At 39.3% G+C, this 9,783-nt stretch overlaps 1 long non-coding RNA gene across 1 annotated transcript; it reads left to right on the forward strand.

The window, feature by feature from the left end:
* Nucleotides 1-4,163: 4,163 nt before the first annotated feature.
* Nucleotides 4,164-5,997, forward strand: LOC143496547 (uncharacterized). The gene is made up of 3 exons (XR_013125636.1): nucleotides 4,164-4,284; nucleotides 5,594-5,699; nucleotides 5,861-5,997. It is a non-coding gene; the product is annotated as an uncharacterized LOC143496547 (long non-coding RNA).
* Nucleotides 5,998-9,783: the final 3,786 nt, after the last annotated feature.

Raw genomic sequence — 9,783 nt, forward strand, 5'->3', positions numbered from 1 at the left:
GCTGTCGCTAGATTTAGTTATGTTCAATGAACCTTATAACAAAGACTTGATTACCGCATAGAGCATTATTTAACCCATTATGTATTTAACAGTGACCGAATTAAAGTATTTTAAAGCATCGGAAAATATTAGATATTAATATTTTATTGTTTTCATCTTTATCAAATGAAACATTCACGTGAAATGTGTTTTTAAACTGGGCTAACTAGCTAGTTAACTAGCTAACGTTGGCTTACATAAAGTAAGGATGTTTTCTTACCTGATGTCACCAATAATGCTTCACTTAAATTTTCTTCCTCTGTGCCCCGTTTCCATCTTATTTTGTTGAATCATCCAACGATAATCCGCTCAAAATAATAATTTGGCAGGTAGATGTAAAATAATCCAGGTAGCTAGCTAGCCACCACAGCTCGTAGGCTGACCATCAGCACACACTGAAATTTTCAAACATGACCTGAGAGGCGCAAACAGTTGTCATTGGCCAGTTTCCTGAATGACAGTCAGATTAACCAATTATGGTTAAAAGCAATGAGCTCAAATCACGTTTATGCCCCTAGCCTAGAGATAACATTTATATTTAAGTGCTTGTTCAACTTGTGTTTTTATTCCAGTGTGTAACTATAGGCACACACATTTTTAAGTTTAAAAGCCTGTTCCATTACAATGTACGTCTACCAGTATATCAGTTCATCTGTCTCTCAGTGTGTTACAGGTTATTTCCTTGGTTATGTTCAAGTATAGACCCAGTGTTTAGAAATGTTTCTTTTAAAAGTCCAGCGCCCAAACAAACTGCCATTTTCTATTGCCATTGACTGCACAAGAACTAAAATGAGAACAGACATCAATAGAGATGGAACAATCAACAGAAATCTCCTACAGCCATTACTACAGTTACATACTTTAGATATGCCAATGTAAAAATCTAATGTCTGAACTGACATTAGGAAGTCACTCTTCATTCTGTAGGCATCATAAAAATGAGCATTTTCAACTGCAGAAATTATTTTCAATTACCATCACGTTCTGTGGCAAATTAATATGTCCGAACCTATATATTTTGTTCATTTTTCTCCTGAACATCAATGGATCCTCTGAATTACGAGGACGCCTAACAATCAAAATACGAGTATTGATACATGTAAGCCACATTCATTTCTGACATTGAAAATCATGTTTAAACCAGCAGTGCCAAAAGACATAAGATTTTGATTAAAATGACAGAGAAAAAAACTTTTTAGTTCTTACAGACATAAACCTTTATATAATCAACCGAATGTTTAATTGCAGATAATTGCTGTAATTATACATGAATCTGTATATAATTTAAGAAAGCAGAAAAATACCGTATAAATAATACTGTATTATTTCCGTAAAAAAACGAGAAAAGCATGTAACTTGTAATTATTGTCATAATACTTAAAATAAAAGACATTTTGTCAAATTACAAATGTCTGTAATTTTACAAAGTTTTGCATACAATTGGAAAAAATGTTAAAATACATTAAATATTTACAGTTATTTTACATAAAATTTGGATTTTTTTTTTTACAGTGTAAGCTCAATAATTTCTAATTGTTTTAAACCTCGCAAAAACATGGACGGATTGTCCTGAGAGACAGACTGCATTAAATATCCTGCCAGCAGCAGAAACTAGAAAGGGCTCTTTAAATTGAGAGCGATGTACGGTGAGTTAATGAAGCTACTGTACCCCTGCTGTGCGTAAATGCGTACATTGCTCCTCCAAACTTTCCATATGTTTTTTTTTCATAACACAGTAGAGAAACTGCCAACCTCTGAGCAGTAGCCGTTCGTCCTTCTGTTGACTGCTTGCTAGCATGGTCTGCATGCATCGTAGCAAAGTGACGGCTGATTTCGTACTCTTTGAAAACTGCAACCGTTATATCACACATACAGCCGTTGATCAAAGCTCAGTGAGAAAAATATTTTGTTGTCCACTCAACACACTTTTTAAGCACTCGGCACTCAGTTCCCACTTTCTTTTCTTTAGTCCACTCATTTTTACCTTTAAAAAGCCTAACGGGCCTTATGGTACGTGTACGTTCCGTCCAAAGCATTTTTGTTTTTTTAATCAAGTATTTGGAGAGCGCGAGCTGACTGGATTTTATTGTTTTTTTCCTTCACTTTGCCGTGTGTTATATTTGCAAAACGACACATTATATTTCCAGAATTATTTTCTGTATGAAAAATAAAATAATAAAATAAAGCCTTAATAGAGAATTTAAAAACGAACTGATAGTGAAAATGATTCCCAAAAGTTTTTACATAAACCGGATGTAAAAAAGGGACATCTTATTTTTAATAGTTGCATACTTTTTGTTGCAAAGCTAAAATATCAACGAAAATCCAGTAGGCCCTACTCCAAAATCGCGATTAAGGCTTTTAAATACTTTTTAAGGGCCTTCATTTTTCCAATATTGATTTATCAACTTATAGTACTTTTTAAGACCCGGCGGACACCCTGTACAACCACAAAATAAAAACTACAATGGTGATGACACTTACATCAATTTTAGACACTTTTACTTTCTGTGATTTAAAGATTTGATTTTAAAGATTTGACCAACTTTATTTGGTTTAGAAGTGGTTTGTATGTCAAATTATTTTACGTTAATTCTATTTTAGTTTATTATAAATCTTGGTTGCCTAATTGTCTAACTGATATAACAAAGTTGGGGATTCACCTCACTTTAGTGATGCTAGTGAAATGCCAAATTATCCCCTTGAAAATTATAACCCTTGCAAATATAAATATATCTAGCTTTGGGATTATTAATAAGGCTAAATCGAGGTTAATGGTTATTGTAACTCTGTTAGTCCTAGACGACGTCTTGATGCTGATTCTAAATCAATATAACTATATAAAACACAAATATGGAATGGCGCTTTTAATTAATAGCGGTCCTTAAACTGTGGTGGTATAACGTTATATGCCATATCATATGATATAGGTAAATGACGGACGTAGTATGTTCGAGGTTATGAAAACTGCCCAGTCGCCTACTGAAAGAACGCACTGCTTTAAGATTTGAGCAGAACGTAATGCATTGAAATCTAATGCCTACTGCACGGCATTTCGGACGGAGCCACGGATCCTCCAACGTTAGAGCCTTAATATGAGGTTATCCGAATTGAGCATTTGGAACAGGTGAAGTGCACAGGTTTCTCCATGTAATCTGTCTGCGCAGTCCAAATACGATGTTAACGCAGTCTAGAACCGATATAGACCATAAAATCTACAGTATTAATGCTGGAAGCATGTTTGGACTAACATATGTTTGAACTTTACTGACCTTTTATTTGAAACTTGGAGGGACTTCTGAGATTTTGCCTCTGTGATTTGTTGAAGCTCTTTGGGTATGTCCCCTTTATCAGAAACAGGTATCGTGTCCCACTTCTCCTCAATTGCACGTTTAACTGAGTATCGCAGAAATGACTGCGATGAGTGCAAGCGTCATTACCATTTCATGGTTATTTACTTGTATTTAATAAAATTGATTCAAAATGTAAAATAGCCCAACTGAACGAACGTCGAAGTGCTATTTTCAAGGTCAGTCAACTAAAACCATTTAGGATGGAATGATAAAAGAGAGCACAGTTATTTACTGGCAAGGATAAAACAAACTGATTAGCAGACATTTGGAACCTCCACGTATTAGAAACAAAGCAGTAGTGATATTTCTCAGGTCTTTCCGAGGATATTCACAAAAATATTTAATAATTGTTGACAAAAAAGTAAATTGGCAAAATAAATGGACAGTCCTCATTGTGAATTCAAGAGAAAAAAATGCTGACAACGAAAAATTATAGGTGTACGTTGTACACTGACATGAAAATACCTAAGTAGGACATTCGATGGGTAGCACAGATTTTTATAACACCGGAGTGGATCTGATACACGTCCAGGGCCAGAGTGGGTGTGATAAATGTCCCAGCCCAAACTACTGAGATTAACATGGGCCAGCTCAATGTGATTTGCACTTGAAGACTCGGCCAATTAGTAGCTTTAGTTATTATCTAACTGTCACTATGACAACACGGCCAATTAGTAGTTTTAGTTATTATCTAACTGCGTCCCTACGACAACACGGCATATGAAGTCACAATGCAGGAGACCTATAAAAGTCGCCACAGACAGTGTTTAATTTAACCACAGATGGTTTGATCGTCACCGAGGTTGAAGTAGCTAGTAGAGCGGTTCAGCGATATCTTGTGCGAGTAAAGGAGTGAAGATTCCAAGTGATCATGTTTAAACAAATGATGAGGGTAAGTTCATGTTCCTTTGAGCTTTTTCCATAATCTCACTTTAGTCCGAGTAAGTTCGAGAGAGCCGCTTCTCAGTCTATTTATTGAAAATGACATTCCTCGTCGAGACAGTTCTCTAAAGTTGCTTTGTAGCAACAGTGATTGTAGAATATTGCACAAAAATAGAACTAAATTGCTTTCGACCACAAATGGCGACTCAGATTAACATTAATTATCCGGTTACATCCCAGTTACTTCATTTTACGGCCTCTTATCACATTTAAGATGTGTAACCAATTAATATTGGTTATTAACCATCTGAGGTCATTAAGATAGATTAATATTCTCTCCTTGAGAGTCCAGCGGTGTTGAGAAAAAAAAATCAAATTATGAAATGTTCGTATTCCCCCTATCCTGTCTGCGCGTATGTCCGCAGCCTGTATTTTCACAGAAACGTGTTTAATGCATAATGTAGCTTACTTTATAATTATTTCACTCGCCACTGGCGACAGCATTATTTTTTTATGGGTAAGGATTTTTTGTAATTGGAAAAATATCCATCCTTTTCTTTTGAGTTTGTATTTTAAAAGTTAAACGATAGACTCCAGCTCCCGCTCACGTGTTCGTCTCTGCCCATCAACAAATGCAGGAATCCGATCACCAGCATGACTCGCAAAACGGAGCTGAAACTTTAGCACTAAGCGTTGAAAATGGCCAAGCGAAAAATATCGCATTTTTTCCCACACAGTCTACATCTCTGTCGGACCCAAAGAGGACACACTTCTTTATAACTGTACATAATTTTAAATTAATTTTAATGGGATCAAAAGTCACTCGTATGCATACTAGGAAACTTCAGTAAAGTTTGTTTCACGTTCGAGTATTCGGAATTTTCTTCAATAACTAAGACAGTATTGGCAAAAGTGCTATAATAAAATTCTTGTTTCTGGCAACCAAGATAAACATCTACAACTTTATTTACGTCAGGAATAGACGTATTTTAAATGTGCAACTTTCACCACTGCAACGTCTAAGGCACCGTCTACAAATGACCTTAACACAGACGCAAGTGGCGGTCGTGAAGGCCCCAGAGCACTACACACTGTTTTTTGTAATAATTTCAATAGCTTATAAACGGTCCTTCATAAGACCACCAAACAAGTTGTATTACATAAAGTGCATGGTGTACGGCAACTGACAACTTTTTTAAAAAAGTGGGTCGCGACTTAATGACAATGGGGGGAAAAAGTGGGTCCCGGGCTGAGACCAGTTGAGAACCCCTGCGATAGTCATCATGAAACTCATTTTTTCTTCATTTTCTCTACTACAGTCTAAGAAAGCTGGGCCAGCAGAAGAGCTTCCTGAGGGCTGTGATGTGTCTGCCCCCAGCGTGAAAAACAAGCAGGCAAAGAAAGACCGTAGCAGATGGTTTTCAGGTGAGATTTAGCGTGATTACATGTTACCAAAACGTGATGCATTATGAGGTTATTTATTCATAACTATAATTTTCCACAATTTGTTTTTAGTGACATTTGCTTATGTGCATCATTAGTCTCTGCCTCATAGATGCTTAAAGTAAATGTTTCTTTCACCACAGCTATTTGCTGTACTAGAGTGGAGGAGGCAGTGATTGAGGATCTCAACACTCCTCCATGTGGGAAAAGTGGTGGAGTCGTATCCACCTCTGGGATTAATCCAGCTGTTCTAACTGAAGAGCTGAGGAATACACTGCCAAGCAATGTGAGTACGAATCTCTGTATCTGTCTTCCTATCTGCCTGTGTGTCTGAGTTACCATAGCAACATGAGCCTTTGGCCATGTCTGGTCAGACCTTCACAACAGTAGATGTTCTTTACATTAGCATTTTACTTCTTAAAGAAATAATCAGCTTAAGGTTAAAAAAAGTAATAATTAAAAATCATTAAGCTTTTGGATACTGATTAACTTTTTACACTTTCCTTTAACCTAACTAGATGAAAATGGAGGATTTGATTGAAGTGCTGGAAAAAATCTCAGCATGGGTCAAAGTGGCAGTGAAGGAGGTGGTTGCTCAGGACCTCATCCCTATAGTGAGGAACCTGATGCTGGAAAGGATTGCGGCTCTGGACCGAGTAAAGGCACAAATGAGCTGCAGGGAGACTCGGTCAGTGCTGTCTGACCTTTCTGAGGAGGCACTCCAGTCGGGCATCGTGAGGAGATTTGTGAAGACTGCTTCAGAAACTTTTCTCCAAGAACGCCTTGGGTTGACATCCTGGACCAAGCCTGACACTGATCACTACGGTTCTAGAAGCGCATCTGTGACGGAGGCTGACGTGGAAGTGAAGCTGTCACTACAGAGATGCTGCTCTGAGCTGTCAGCTCTGATTGCCCTCACTCTGTTCGGTGATGTCGCTGGCATCACCATCTCTCGGACAGAACAGGACCATACAGGCTCCGCTCTGCAGAGTGCAGCACAGACAGTGGACGTGGGGCTGGAGAAGAAATCTTGGTGGTTCAGGTTTCCAAGATTTCTGAAGCGGAGATTCAAGGTATCTGTTTTTAAAATGTATTTATTCCCAGTCACACCATTAGCTTTAGACTCTGCTCTTCTGAATGATTTTCAACCATACATTTATGCTACCATCAATCATATTTTGAATGATTTTTTTAATATCAAATTGTCTGCTCTTTTTAAAGAAACGGACAAACTAAGTGCATGTTCACACGGAGGACCAGGTGGTGGACAAACATATTCCAGATGGTACGCATTTTAGTATTTCATGAAGTTTAATTCATGACAGCATTATTTATAAAGAACCGAGTCTTCCATGGTTTAGTAGTCTTCCATGGTTTAGTAGTCTTTCCTGCTGCACAACTAATAGGGCATGAACAACAATAATGACAACAGCATGGAAGACTACACACAGCATCCCTCTCACGCCGTCTATTTGCTTTGACTTTGCAGGTTTCCAGTCTACCAGTGCTGAAGCACCATCCACCTCTGACAAGACCATCCCTAAGCTCAGGAGAAAGTCGATGCTGTCACGGTGAGGCGGCCCCCTACCGGCCGTCTCTGTCCACAGCGGCTGTTGTTGTTATTGTCTGGTGACGTCATGTGTGTCCCTCAGGTGGGCGGAGCCCGTGATCCGTCTCACCTGAGGGTCGTTTGTTTGCCTATATATGTCTTGTCTTTGTACCAGTTGACCGCTGGTCATTATATCCTTAATTTGGAGATAGTGCACGGGTTTTAGGTTTGCACACTTTATATTAAACCACCCTTTTTCCCTGAGACTTGGCGTGATCGCTTCCTTTTTGTTGCTCACACCTGCCCGTCACAGATGCGTTCCAGATTGGCAACGGCTTTCTCCAGGATCTGCAGAAAATGAGGGGAAAACACCTACTTGGGTGACATTGCTGGAAGTAGAAAATTTGTAAAAACTTCGCACGCGCCGCGCTTCAGCGCAATTAACCAAGTCATGTTTGCAGGGTTCATACACCTTAACAAGATGGAATTAAATCATTTGTACGTCACTTTCAAGGTTAAGTATAAACCAGTTATAATAATAATTTACTTGCTGAACAAGCCGAAGGGAAAGCAGGAACCCTGATGGCCAAAGTGATCACAAAATCAAACATCCTTAGAAAGAGTTTCAGAGAAAAAGTAGCAGAACTGAAAGGGGTTGAGCATGAGCTGGAGTGTGGATCAGAAAAACAGGAAAATGGCCTAGTGTGTGTGTGTGTGGTATGATGCTGTTGTCAGTGTTTGAATTTTGTTTTGTATAAAGTTTCATTGTGTATACTGTACAGTGAAAAAAAATGTAATGTTTGTGTCTTGTATTGTCCGTCTTGTGCATTAACATTTGAAGTTTTCAAGCAGCTAGATTAATTAATGTAAATAATCAGTTGGTTTTTGTGCTTTATTTTAACGTGTATGATCTTGCGAGTTGGTCTTAATTTTATTTGGAAAACGGTATTAAAAAGTCTTAAAATGTCTTAATTTTCCCTTGGTCAAACCTGTAGACACCCTGCCAAGGTTCTCTGCTTTTCCACTCACCTCCCTGAACTTGGCTTTGAGTTCAGAATTGCACTGCAGGTCAATTAGCTCCATTTGAAGCTCAGGAGGAGCATCTTTCACACCGAAGGAGAAGGGATCAGCAAAAATGTTTTGAAGTCTGCAAACCTGTGATCAAATTCTTCCTGCAGCTTTACAATGGCATCAGCATACTTCTCACCACTGAATGGTGTGCCTGAATCCATGAGTGCCTTGCATGCTGGGAAATGGCAGAGGTTTGTCTGAGAAAGCTGGGCTTTTCACAACCCAAGTTTTGTGGAGAATGCTCTGATGTTGTCATAGGCAACACTCACAAGCTGCCCCTGGCCTTGTAACTTCTTGTTCAGTACATTCAGCTCCGGTGTGATGTCAACCAGAAAAGCTAAGTCCATGATCAACTTGGGATCACTAAGTACAGGAACAGCCATCCCATCCTTCTCCATGAAGGCTTTCACTTCTGCTCTCAACTCAAAAAACCTCTTCAAGACGTTTCCCCTGCTAAGCCAGCGTATCTCTGTGAAGTAGAGCACATCCTCATATGATGAGTCTATTTCCCCCAAAACGGAACTGACGGTGCTTCAAGCCCCTGGTTCTGATATGGTTGATGCATTTCACAACATCAAACATCACACTGTCAAACGTCAGGCATTTGCTGCAAAGGGCCTGCTGATGGATAATGCAATGGAGAGCAATAGCCTCTTCCACACCTTCTTCCTCCAGTTTTCTTTGAACAAGTCCCACGAGTCCATTCTTCCTCCCTGTCGTTGATGGTGCTCTGTCGGTTGTTATTCCAGCAAAACTCTTCCATAGCAAGCCAGCATCCACAATGGCATCACACAGCTTCCAAAACATCTCCTGAGCAGTGGTCTGGCCATGCATTGGAATCACTGTGAGCAACTCCTCCATTACTTCAAAACAACCGTCAACACCACAGACATAAATTGCGAGCTGCGCAGTGTCAGTGACGTCTGTGCTCTCATCAAGAGCAACAGAGTATGCATGGAAATGTTTAGTTTTCTCACGCAGTTGATCATAAATGTTACCTGACAGGTCAGAAATGCGCTCTGCCACTGTGTTGGCTGAAAGGCTGATGTTACTAAACTGACCCTTCTTTTCTGGACAGACTACTTGCAGCATTTAACATGCACTTTTTGATGAACTCGCCATCTTTGAATGGCTTTCCAGCCTTAGCAATCACCTGACTCATCACGCAGCAAACTTCGACAGCAGCATCACTTTCTTTGCTTGCCTTCTTGAAAAAATCTTGTTGCCGCAGTAGACATGTTTTAAGCTTGGTGGCACAGCACTTTCTCTCTTCTCCCTGATATTTTGCATATTCCTCAGCATGTTTAGTTGTGTAATGACGTCTGATATTGTACTCCTTGTGCACAGCAACTTTATCTGAGCATATAAGACATGTCGGGATGCCCCTGAGCTCTACGAAAAAGTAGTTTATCTCCCACTTCTCAAGATATTGTCTGTGCTCATGGC

This window comes from Brachyhypopomus gauderio, unplaced genomic scaffold (assembly GCF_052324685.1).
Source record: "Brachyhypopomus gauderio isolate BG-103 unplaced genomic scaffold, BGAUD_0.2 sc96, whole genome shotgun sequence".
NCBI lineage: Eukaryota > Metazoa > Chordata > Actinopteri > Gymnotiformes > Hypopomidae > Brachyhypopomus > Brachyhypopomus gauderio.